The sequence below is a fragment of the Pyxicephalus adspersus genome, chromosome 9 (genome assembly GCF_032062135.1).
Source record: "Pyxicephalus adspersus chromosome 9, UCB_Pads_2.0, whole genome shotgun sequence".
NCBI classification, from domain to species: domain Eukaryota; kingdom Metazoa; phylum Chordata; class Amphibia; order Anura; family Pyxicephalidae; genus Pyxicephalus; species Pyxicephalus adspersus.
The window spans coordinates 36,144,708-36,155,535 of record NC_092866.1 but is presented as its reverse complement, the minus strand read 5'-3'; the positions used below and the strand labels follow the sequence as shown (position 1 = coordinate 36,155,535).

General features: G+C 37.5%; 1 protein-coding gene across 3 annotated transcripts in view; it reads left to right on the top strand.

The window, feature by feature from the left end:
- The window catches only part of CHRM1 (cholinergic receptor muscarinic 1), a 175,987-nt gene that overhangs the window by 15,894 nt on the left and 149,265 nt on the right, over positions 1 to 10,828 (top strand). For 2 of the 3 annotated variants that reach the window (XM_072421415.1, XM_072421416.1), the window contains exon 2: positions 2,943 to 3,050. The exons of the other annotated variant lie outside the window; for it this stretch is intronic. The gene's annotated coding sequence lies outside the window, so the exon portion shown is untranslated. The remainder of the gene's footprint in view (positions 1 to 2,942; positions 3,051 to 10,828) is intronic. 3 annotated transcript variants of the gene reach the window in all.

The window sequence follows — 10,828 nt, the reverse complement described above, 5'->3', positions numbered from 1 at the left end:
GATGGTTCATTTTTAGAATCTAGAGATACTTGCAGTTATCTGTTGGGTAAAGTTCTTCTAAAGTTAACTTGCGTCCATCCAGACTGGTCTATGTAGCTTCTGATCATAATATACTCCTGAAAAAAACTGCATTAGTCTAATATATTTTATTGAATTATTTTACAATTTAACTTCTAATAACACTGCACAACAACGATTTTGCTACTAGGAATAACACGTGATTTACATGATATTGAGTGTGCTGATTCTGTATCAGAACTCAGAATTTGTCTATCATGTACAGATTTTAGGTTATAGGTTTGCTAAAGCTGTTCAAATGGTCAGTAATTGGCTAATGTATTTTTACATGGGAACATTATAACAGTTGCAGCTACCACTATGTCTGCTGCTGCAGCGTCAACTGAATCATGTCCCCTGGTGGCATGCATGTTCCAGCAGCGGCTGGGCATGTCTGGGCAAGTCAGTGAGCTGACATCAGAAATAGGTATATAAGGCAAAATGAACCCCGGGCTTGTCTCTAGTGCGAAACTATCTTATTGGGCAGTACAGCTAGGCCAAAGTGAATCTGTTTTGAGCTAAAGATGAATAGGTGCAGCTGTGTTAATAAACTAGACAATTTTTGCTACAATTGTGGCAAATAAGCCCGTGTGATCAACGCAGGAACCTAACTAAGAGGGTAAGATTTGCTTACAAGTATTACTTTTGATGTGAAGTTGGAGATCAGTATAAAAGCTGGGCACCTCATATCTGCTGTCAGGTGTGTTACGTTGGCCTAACACAATGGTTGAATGGGAAAAGGATGGTTAAATGCCTTTTGCTGTCCCTATGGTTTGGCGTGAGCCAAAAGTCCATCACTCGGACTGCTACTTCTGTATGAGTAAAATTGCTGTGTTTTCGAAGAAGACTAAAAAATCGTCTATGCTGATTGTGAATCTGCTCTGAAGCCAGTGCCACATAATGTAAAGAATCCAGGTGACAGTCCCTCCTATATCTGTTACTGACAATGACATGTCGGATGAGGAACAGGAGGATGATGTAGATGTTAATGAATGTTATAAACCCCAATTTCAAGAGCGTAAGCCACATTGAATAAACCAATTACATTAGGATGATCTAGTAAGGAACCTGTCTTTGTCAAAAGAGAAGTCTGAACTGTTAGCCTCCAGATTAAAGGAGTGGAATTAGCTACAAAAAGGATTGACAACTTCACAGTTTTGTGATCGTCACACAAAGTTTGCAGGTTATTACAAGCTGGAAAACGACGTTTGTTTCTGTACCGACGTGAGTGGTCTGATGATGGGGTTAGGTTGCGAATACATAGCAGAGCCGTGGAGATTGTTTATGGATTTGAGCAAAGCAAGTTAGAAAGCTGTGTTGCTGCATAAAGGTAATGAAAAACCTTTTGTCCCTCTTGCTCATGCCGAGGGAATGAAAGAGACATACGAATCCATGGAGGTCATTTTGAAATTTAATAACTATTCAGAACACAAGTGGGACGTTTGTGGTGGCCTGAATTTGGTGGCACTCCTTCTTGGACCGCAATTGGGATATACAAAATGTATGTACTTTCTGTGCCTGTGGAACAGTGGTGATGACAGCAACCATTACAAAGTGAAAGAATGGCCACCCAGACCTGAACACACTGTTGGCCAGTACATTGTGAAGCATCACCCATTGATCCACCTAAAGTTTACCTTCCGCCACTTCATATTAAACTTTGTTGTTGCAATGGATCGTGATGGTATGGGTTTTCAGTATCTGAAGGACCAGTTTGGAAAATTTATAACAGATGCTTGCTAAAGTGAAAGCAGGCATTTTTGTTGGTCCCCAAATCCGCAATTTAATGCGTGATGCCACATTCAGAGACAAACTCAACTCATTTAAACTTGCTGCTTGGGATTCATTTGTGCTAGTTGCACAAAACTTTCTGGGCAACCAGCAAGCTGAAAACTATGCTGAACTTGTGAACAACATGCTAAAAGCATACCATGCCGAATGCTGAATGTCACCTAAAATTATTTTCTTACATTATCATCTGGACTTCTTCCCACAAAATTTGGGTGATGTGAGTGATGAACAAGGGGAGAGGTTCCACCAGGACATTTCTGTTATGGAAACAAGATATCAAGGCCAGTGCAACCCCAACATGATGGGCGACCACTGCTGGTTTCTGCAACGGGAGGCAGTGGAGAGCCACAAAAAAAACAAGTGCCTGAAACACTTCTGAAGTGTCCATGTGTGTTGTACAAGGACTCAGGTGAATTATGTGTAATTGTACATGTTGCAACATAAAACTACGTTTTTGTAATGTCATGGAACTATGAGGCAAAAGTTAGTTATGTATAGAGATTACATAGTAACTGCAAAATGGGAGAGTGTAGCTAATTGTGTCTATACGCGTAATAACCTTAAGATCCTGTCCTAGGCAGAATCTGACTACAGATTTGAATTCAGCACGCTTGATTTAGTATAGAACTCATGAATTAGACCAAGTAGCAGACAATACATATATATATATATATATATATATATATTTATTTTTTTTTTTTTGTGATGCAGTGTAAGTGTTTCTATGTTTTTATCAAACGAAAAATGTAATAAAAGCCTTATTTAAAAAAATCAAAAATAATAAATAGTTTGGATAACTATTGTCAAAGCGTACTCACACATATTAAACCCTTGCATTTTACAGTTAAAGTTCAGTTTGCAATATATGCAATATAACAAAAGTATTTTCCTACAGTATGTTAGATAAATTGAAATGCAAAGCAAATATCTCGGCTATTGGTTTAAAAAAAGAAACAACATTTATAATATTATTTTGTTATAGTTTGACAAATATAAAATGTGTTTGTTGTGTTAGTATTGAACTCATTCATCTTTACTAATGAACTTAATAGTAAGACTGTATGCTGCACATAATAAATTATCATTTTCTTTAGTTTCTAGGACAAATTTAAATACATCAGTTCTCCACTATCAAAAATAAAGACGGACCAGCATTGGTCACTTGTGAAAGAGGCAAAACTGTCTAAGATTCGAGTATTAAGGTATTTCCCATTTTTGTTTTCATACCTTTTTTTCTATGGTTCTCGGTAAGTTACTTTGAACCAAACTATGGACAGTATAGGTCCACTTTATGTGATGCTTGGGGAACCACCAATTAATTAAAATATTAATATAACAGTAATATAAAAAAATATTAGAAGTGGACTTGTCAATTAGAAATATTATTTCAGTAACACCTTTAATCAAAATATAAATGCTGGATCATAAGGAAGGCACTACAGTTTACCAGCCTTCCAAACTTGATTTCTGATATTTAAGTAGCTACTATTTTCAACTGGATTGGTTGTCTAATTTTACAATTACTGTAAGAGTATGAATCAAGGACCAGGGAACCACCTAATACTCCAAAAAAAAAAATCTTGGGGATATCAAGCATTGTACATACCGCATTCTAAACCACGTTCCAACCACTCCCATTGAACTGTATGGGAACAGTTGGGAACCACTTTTTGCAAACATTTGCACACAGTTGCATTTATAGTGGGATTGCATTGGGGTTGCTTCCTGCTTTGTGGTTTCTTTCCCCCCTTTGGATGAACAATTGCGCTGCAAATGCAGGGGCATTTGACTTGTGGTGTGGTTTGCTTGTTCGGGGCACATAGCAGCAATTCCAGCTAGTAACGCTGCTAGCAGCTAACTGGGCAATTTTTACCCACAAGTCCAAACAGGGCCTAATCTGTTCACATTCAAGGTAATAACGTATTCATTTTCTGTTGACATGCCTCCATTATTAGGGTTCCAGAAATGCAAATAAAAACAAATTGGCCTACTGTTACCACGTGTGTTTGGTTTGTAGGTGTGTTTGTGTGTGTATATTTCTGCATATATTTGTATGTTTATTACAGTGAATAATATAGGTATAGTGTGGCAACAATACAGTGCATTATGAAACTGCAGCATGAGAACTTTGCTACATAAGCATTAATAGTTATTTGGAAAAAAATATTTATTAACCTTCATGTACTCTGCTTCATGTGATTATCTATATTTCTGTACAACTACTAACTGATGGACATCATTCACTATTTGTATAGTTCAGAATCCCTTCTAAAGTGTTGTATTTAATATGTACCCTTAATGTTGGCTTTTGATAGTTCTGTATCATTTTCTGGAGGTGAAGCTGCTGTGTTCTAAGAAATGAACGCTGGATTAGCACAGAATGTTGTAGTGTTGAGTAGAATTGTGCTGGCTTGGTTACAATGTGTCACTGCTGGGATTTAATTCCATAAACAAAGTGTGATATTGAACATACTTGACCCTATTTGCTGCTAAGGTCTATATGAGCCTTGCCAGTGCCCAGGAATGTAAGGGCATGGATCCACCCTGTGAGGAAAAAGAATAAAACACGTGTAGGGTGCAATGTTAACATAAGTCCAAATTACTAGAGCCTGACAAATGAACAAAGTCTTTGTATTAACAGTAGGCTATGTACACCAAAATATTTTGCTTAGTTATACGGACCTAAGAAAAGGGGATTTGATTGATCACTTACGTTTTGATGGTTTGTTTTAACTACAATTTGTAAATACTTTAGCCAGAGATCTACCAAAAGACACTGCCAGCATTACAGATTTGCAGTGAGCTTCCTTGAAGGCTTCCCAACGCTGCCTGATTAGAGTTTTAGATCACCAACAAGAAGAGGTCACTATCTTGAAATATGGATTTCTAGGAAAGAGATGAAGGTGTAAATGGTTTCTTGGAGTTGTTCAACAGGGATGCTTTACAATCAAGATGAAACCATGTTTGTCTATCTATGCAAACAGATGATAATCTTGGCATTTAGCAGCTTGCCCAGGTGCAATGTATTAGCAGGCACATTGGGAATAGCAGTACAAAACAACAAATGTGGAGTTTTTCCAAATGGTATCTACATCTACTAAACATTGACAAATATCACATGTATCCATAATAATTAAAATTAAAGTAAACTCACATATTTGTGTACTGTATATCCCAAAGTATAATAGACTTATTAAAAATATACAAGCATACTTCTCACAAGTAGACTGCATTACATGATTGCATTGCAATATAAATTAAATTGATCCAATTTAGTTGTTCTCAAAATCATGTGTTCCACTTTTGGGGATGTGATACAATGGGCAAGTAATCTCTTTGGCTAACAGTGTAGGACACATTCTTCCTAATAATCACCACATTAATGTACTGTGAATTGTGAATGTACTAATTATAGTGGGAGCTCCTTGGGAACCTGAAAGCTATTTGAAGGGGTTCTCCATGTTAAACTGGCCCAATGTACCCAATGTACCCAGCGAGGCCAGAATCATTCTTCCCACAAAATTAATATGCCTAAAGACTTCACAATTCTTTAGAAATTAGATAAGTGTATAAGTGTTAATGCACAATCATACCAAATTTCACCATGGTGGTTCCCATGCTGTCCAAGCCACAATGTAAATAAAATTCTGTATTCCAAACAATTCAGAAAAAGTGTATCATAGTCCCATCTCCACAGAGGTTTGATTCTGTCATCAGGTTCTGTATGAATGAGGACAAGATGATCAGGACAGGTTAACTGACAGGTTCCAAAACTTAATCTTTCCATTGAAGCTACCATATATAAATAAAAAGGTGATATTAGACTCTGAACACATCATATCCTAACCCACTCTAAATATTTAATGGTTAATGTAAGAGAGGATGATAAATATATAGTCATAGAAAACCATGCAGCTGTTCCTGGGGAGCAGCAGTACAGAGGACCAAGTACTGGCTGTCTGCATAATGTTCTGCTTGGGAAGCTGCATACGTAGCTTACATTTCTTACATTAAATTGCTGTAATAAGGAGTATGGAGCCCTGTAGGAGTTTTAGGATGTTGGTACAAAGCCTCAACATGTAGACAACATCTAGGAATGATAGTGGGGTGGGGGAGATTCCTATAGAAAATTCCAGTTCCTTTATTAAGGTGTCTGTAAAGTGAAATCCTGTTAATTGATGTACATGCTGTAGTACACCTCTTGCCTGGGGAGCCAATTGACCATAATATTACCTTTATTTGAGATGCTGGGTAGGTTTTGTTGAATTTATTTTAAAGCTGGAGTAATTGAAATATAAGTAAATATCAGGGAACCAGAAAGTCACATTAAATGAAATGTGGTTAATATTTACTATCTGAACTACTGTCTGGTGATTGAAGGAATCCTAAAGTCTTTGGACGAATGCAAAAAAAACAAAAACAAAAAAAAAAAAAACACTCAAAGAGTGGAAAAACAGCACTAAAAAAAAATTACTATTTCATTTTTTTTATTAATAATATTTATTTTTTTATTATTATTTTTTTATTATGTTAATCCTGGTATTATTGTAGTATTAATATACTACTATGATATAAATAAATATATTTATTTAACAAGCACCGTACCGGAAAATTTCCATTCTTTCTAAACAATTATTTTTCATTTGAATGAAATCTACCATACTATATACAGCACTGAAAAATCAGAATTAAAGAAAGAAAATTACAAACAAATCAAATGCATTATTCCATAAAGTAAACAGAAGTATAGGGCGCTGTCCATATGAGCTTACAAACTAAGGTAGAGAATGTCCTAGGTTCTACCTTTGTCCTAGATCAAGTCAAATATTTATAGACTGTATATATATATATATATATATATATATATATATATATATATACCATATATTTCATAGGACTTTTTAACGATTATGTGTAAGCAAAGTGTCTTATCTTTTTAAGTGTTTATACGCATGATGTATTGAGACGGGTTCCTCATGCTAGTCTTTTCAAAAAAACCTACTTGTGTAAGAACAGATTACAAACTAATGTTTCCCATTATTACTACAAGACCTCTATAAAGTGAGTGTTACCTGTCTGCTGGGTATATGACTGTGCTTAAAAGGTCACAATGTACCCTGGGGACCATGAGGGGTGCACAAAAGTGTCTGGGAGCTGTCCTGTCAGAACAGTCGCTGTCATGTTTTTTCTGTCATTATCTCTGAGGCTGGGAGCTTGTTCTTGGACTGACACAAAGCTGAGGCTTTTGTTGGCTTCTCTTTAGGAAACAGCTGATTACAACAAAACTGTTAACTGTTATTCTGGTGGCAGCAACAAATTAACACTCAGATAATTTGATATCCCCTTTAGTTCATGGCTGAAAGAGACATGTCTTAATTTAGAGCTTAAAGTTTAGATTTATAATGTGGCAACATATTACGTAGCGCTGTACAAAGTCCATAGTCATGTGTCTTTAATACAGTCTAGGGTCAATTTGGGAGGAGCCAATTACCCTAATTGCATGTATATGGAATGTGGGAGGAAACCTGGGTACCTGGTGGAAATCCATGCAAACTCCATGCAGATAGTGTCCTGGCTGAGATTTAAACCTGGGACTCAGTGCTGTAAAGGCCAGAGTGCTAACCTCTAAACCACAATGCTGTCTAAGTTTTCCTGGTTACCTAATAGCATTTTTTTATGTTTTATGTGTCCTTGACATCCATCTTTTAAATTCAGACATATATTTCTTTTTTTATTAAAATTTGTAGCATTTTGGAAGCCAGTAAAGAAGGGGGTAGCTGCAATAGTTCAACCAACAGAAAAAGAGAGCTAGTGATGATCAATCAAGAGGCTGGAGAAGGTTCAGTGACCGAAGTGTTTTTCCTTAACTGCAGCACACCCAGCTAGCTATGGTAGAATGTATCTTTTCAAGACTAGCTGGAAAGAAATACAAATATTTCAGAGTGCTAACAGTAAATCATCTATAAAACCTTTTTCCAGTAATTACTTGTTTGCCTGGAGCTCAGCTTGAAAGAACAGCTTTAGGCAGCAGATACAATGAATCAGGGCATTGCCAAGACTGAATTTACACTTTACCTCCCAAAAACCAACTACCTTATGATGCCACCCGAAACAGACTTCCCACACATATCACTGAGTTGTTCCACATTGAAGCAGGGAAATAAACACTTATGGATTAAACATGTGTTAACAGAAAAAAAACAGAATTGCTTAAATTAGAATAGAAACACACACAATCAAAACTGTACTGAAACAATCAGAAACAAGTCCGCAGAGACCCAATCAGCCTTGTACTGACATATCAGCTGACCCTTATATAGCACCCATGGAAAGACAGCAAAGATGCAGTAGGTGCCCCACTATTTCTAACAGGAAGGACACACTTGGATATTGCCAATATATTTCACCTAAGTTGATAAAGACCCCCAAACTAACTTTCTAGTATCCACTGCTAAAATGCTTCCTGCTGGCCAAGGATGACCAAGGAGGTAGCATTGGGTCACTGCTACCACATCTGTAGGTGTTTGTAGGGGTGCAACTCTATAGAGAGATTCTATTATGGCTCCTTGAAAGATGAAATGATGCCACCGAAGAATCGGCTCAGCTGGGCTATAAGCAGCAGTCACTATTACAGTTGTCTCTAGCATACATAGGGCATGCATACTGTCCATTCCATGCATTGAGAACAGACTGCATACAGGTTGCAATTTACAAGCAAGTGCACACACAACTTTGCCACATGCCCTGCTTTGTAATAACCTATGCTGTGATATGGGTGGGACTGTAAAAGCGGCATGTCCTGGCACTGTTGGGTACCATTAATTTAAGTTGGGAAGGTTAGGCATCATTACTGGTTTTAGCAGCACCCTAGCTCATGGTTTGAGTGGCTAAAGTAGCAGTAAATTAACCCCTGAGCATGACTATTGCTATCATTTAAAACTGCAAATCTGCTGAAGTCAGTTGTCTTTATTGCTGCTTTTCCCAACCCTCATCCACTAAATGGGCACTATTTTCCAGCAGCTATCAGTCAGGGGCAGTAGATGTACACAACTTGTAATAGTGCATTTGTAAAGTGCATATTAAGCTAAAGGGATGTCTTTGATGCCCATACCTACCAATGAGGTGTTTCTAAAAAGAAAAAAAAGCTTTCATACAGCTTATAAAGAGACTGCAGTAATCTGGCACAGGGTTATTGATTACACCTTCACTTTTCTTTATCCTTTACAGCGTTCTTTTTTTTCCAGTAAAATCTTTTAGGACAACATGCCATCCTGCATTTTAGGACAGAAAAAATTATGTTGCTGTGAAAGGCATTATTGTAACATTCCTTGACTAACCTATGCTGTGAAAATTACATCTTTATTCTGACTTTTTGGATTGGCCAGCAGCTCTAATCTGGTTTCTCACATTTATTTCTTTAAATTGTAGGGGATATGTCATTGCAGGGTGTAGCAGCACATTCAGCACTTGTGTAGCTTTGGCCTCACGTCTATTTCCACTGTTAGCAGACTACACAATAGGGGGCCTTTAGTGGAATTGAAACAAACAGGGACTGCGGCCATCTGTGGCCATACACACTGTACTCCTTCATTTCAGAACAGGCATGCATCGCCAAGTCCCTTTGTGTATTGAGTCATTCAACTCAATACCCTTGTTTACCTTTGAAACAAAAAAGAGAAGCAGGCATGCATCAGGAATTTATGCTGGGTACCCCATGTGATGCTAATGTCTATGGGGGAGAAATCAGTCAGTAATAAGTACCTGTAATAAGCTGAATACCAACTGTTAAATTTATAGGCAGCATTTTATTTATTTTATATCATTATTATCATCATTTACTTGTATTCTCTCTATGTTATAGAAAAAGTGTCAGGCAGGGTGTCAAGTTAGGTAAAATGAGTTAAAATTACCTAATTTTAAGCTATACCACGGAGCGGCTTAAATTGCCCAATTATCTCGTACCTCCCTACTATCCCAGGGACCTCAATGGGTAACTATTGAAGCTCCTCCCATAGCAGATATAGATATTTCCTCTTTTATGTTGATACCTAGCCATCTTAGGCACAGAATTCCTTGACCCTCCTTACATACTCTCTGTCGGTCTGGGATAGAGTGAAACACCTACTGAAAATTACCTCAGCCTATATGCCTCTTGCTCCACTTTGGGGAAATCCTGAATTTCCTCCACGCTTACTACGTCACAGGTTTGGCTGGTGGGTTCAACACAAGTTTCTCCGTGTAGGGGACCTTATTGCTGGAAAGGAACATTCTAAGCTTCAACCACTTGGTCCAAAATAGAGCCCCAAATGTGCCCTGCTGAGCAAAATTGATATTCCATTGCCCAAATACACCAAAAAATTCTGTAAATTCTGTGTTCATGCTTCTGGTGGGAAGAATTACTCTGGCCAGAGCATGGAAGGCTTCTTCCATATCGATGAGTCCCCTATTAAAAACTCAACTGGATCATGGTTAAACTCAACTGGATCATGGTGATTGACAAACTTACCTGCATGGTCAATGACACCCCTCATGCATTTAAATTTACCTGGGATTCTTGGATTGCTCACAATTGTTCGTCCCCGATTCCTACTTGAAGTGCACACCTTACCTCCCCTGCCCTACTCCCCCCACTCCCTGCTCTCCCCCTTTTGATAACCTCCTTGAATACTTAATTTGCTTTGCAGGTCAACACCTTGTTACGGGGCCTTATTTCCTTGCTTATATTATGTTCTTGTAAAGTTTCTTTATTTTTTACATTCTGTATTTCTGTTATGTTTATTCAACAGTATTCTTTATGTATACCTGCTACTCTGATTTTTTTATTTATTTATTTATGCACCCTTAGGCAGTGTTAGTCCTTAGCCTTGCCTAATATTTTATTTAATGAAACTTGTTAAAGAAAACAGGTTCTAGGAAAAATGTGGGTTGCTATTGGTGATTCCTTTCTAAAAAGGACATGTGCCTGGCCTTCATGTTGATC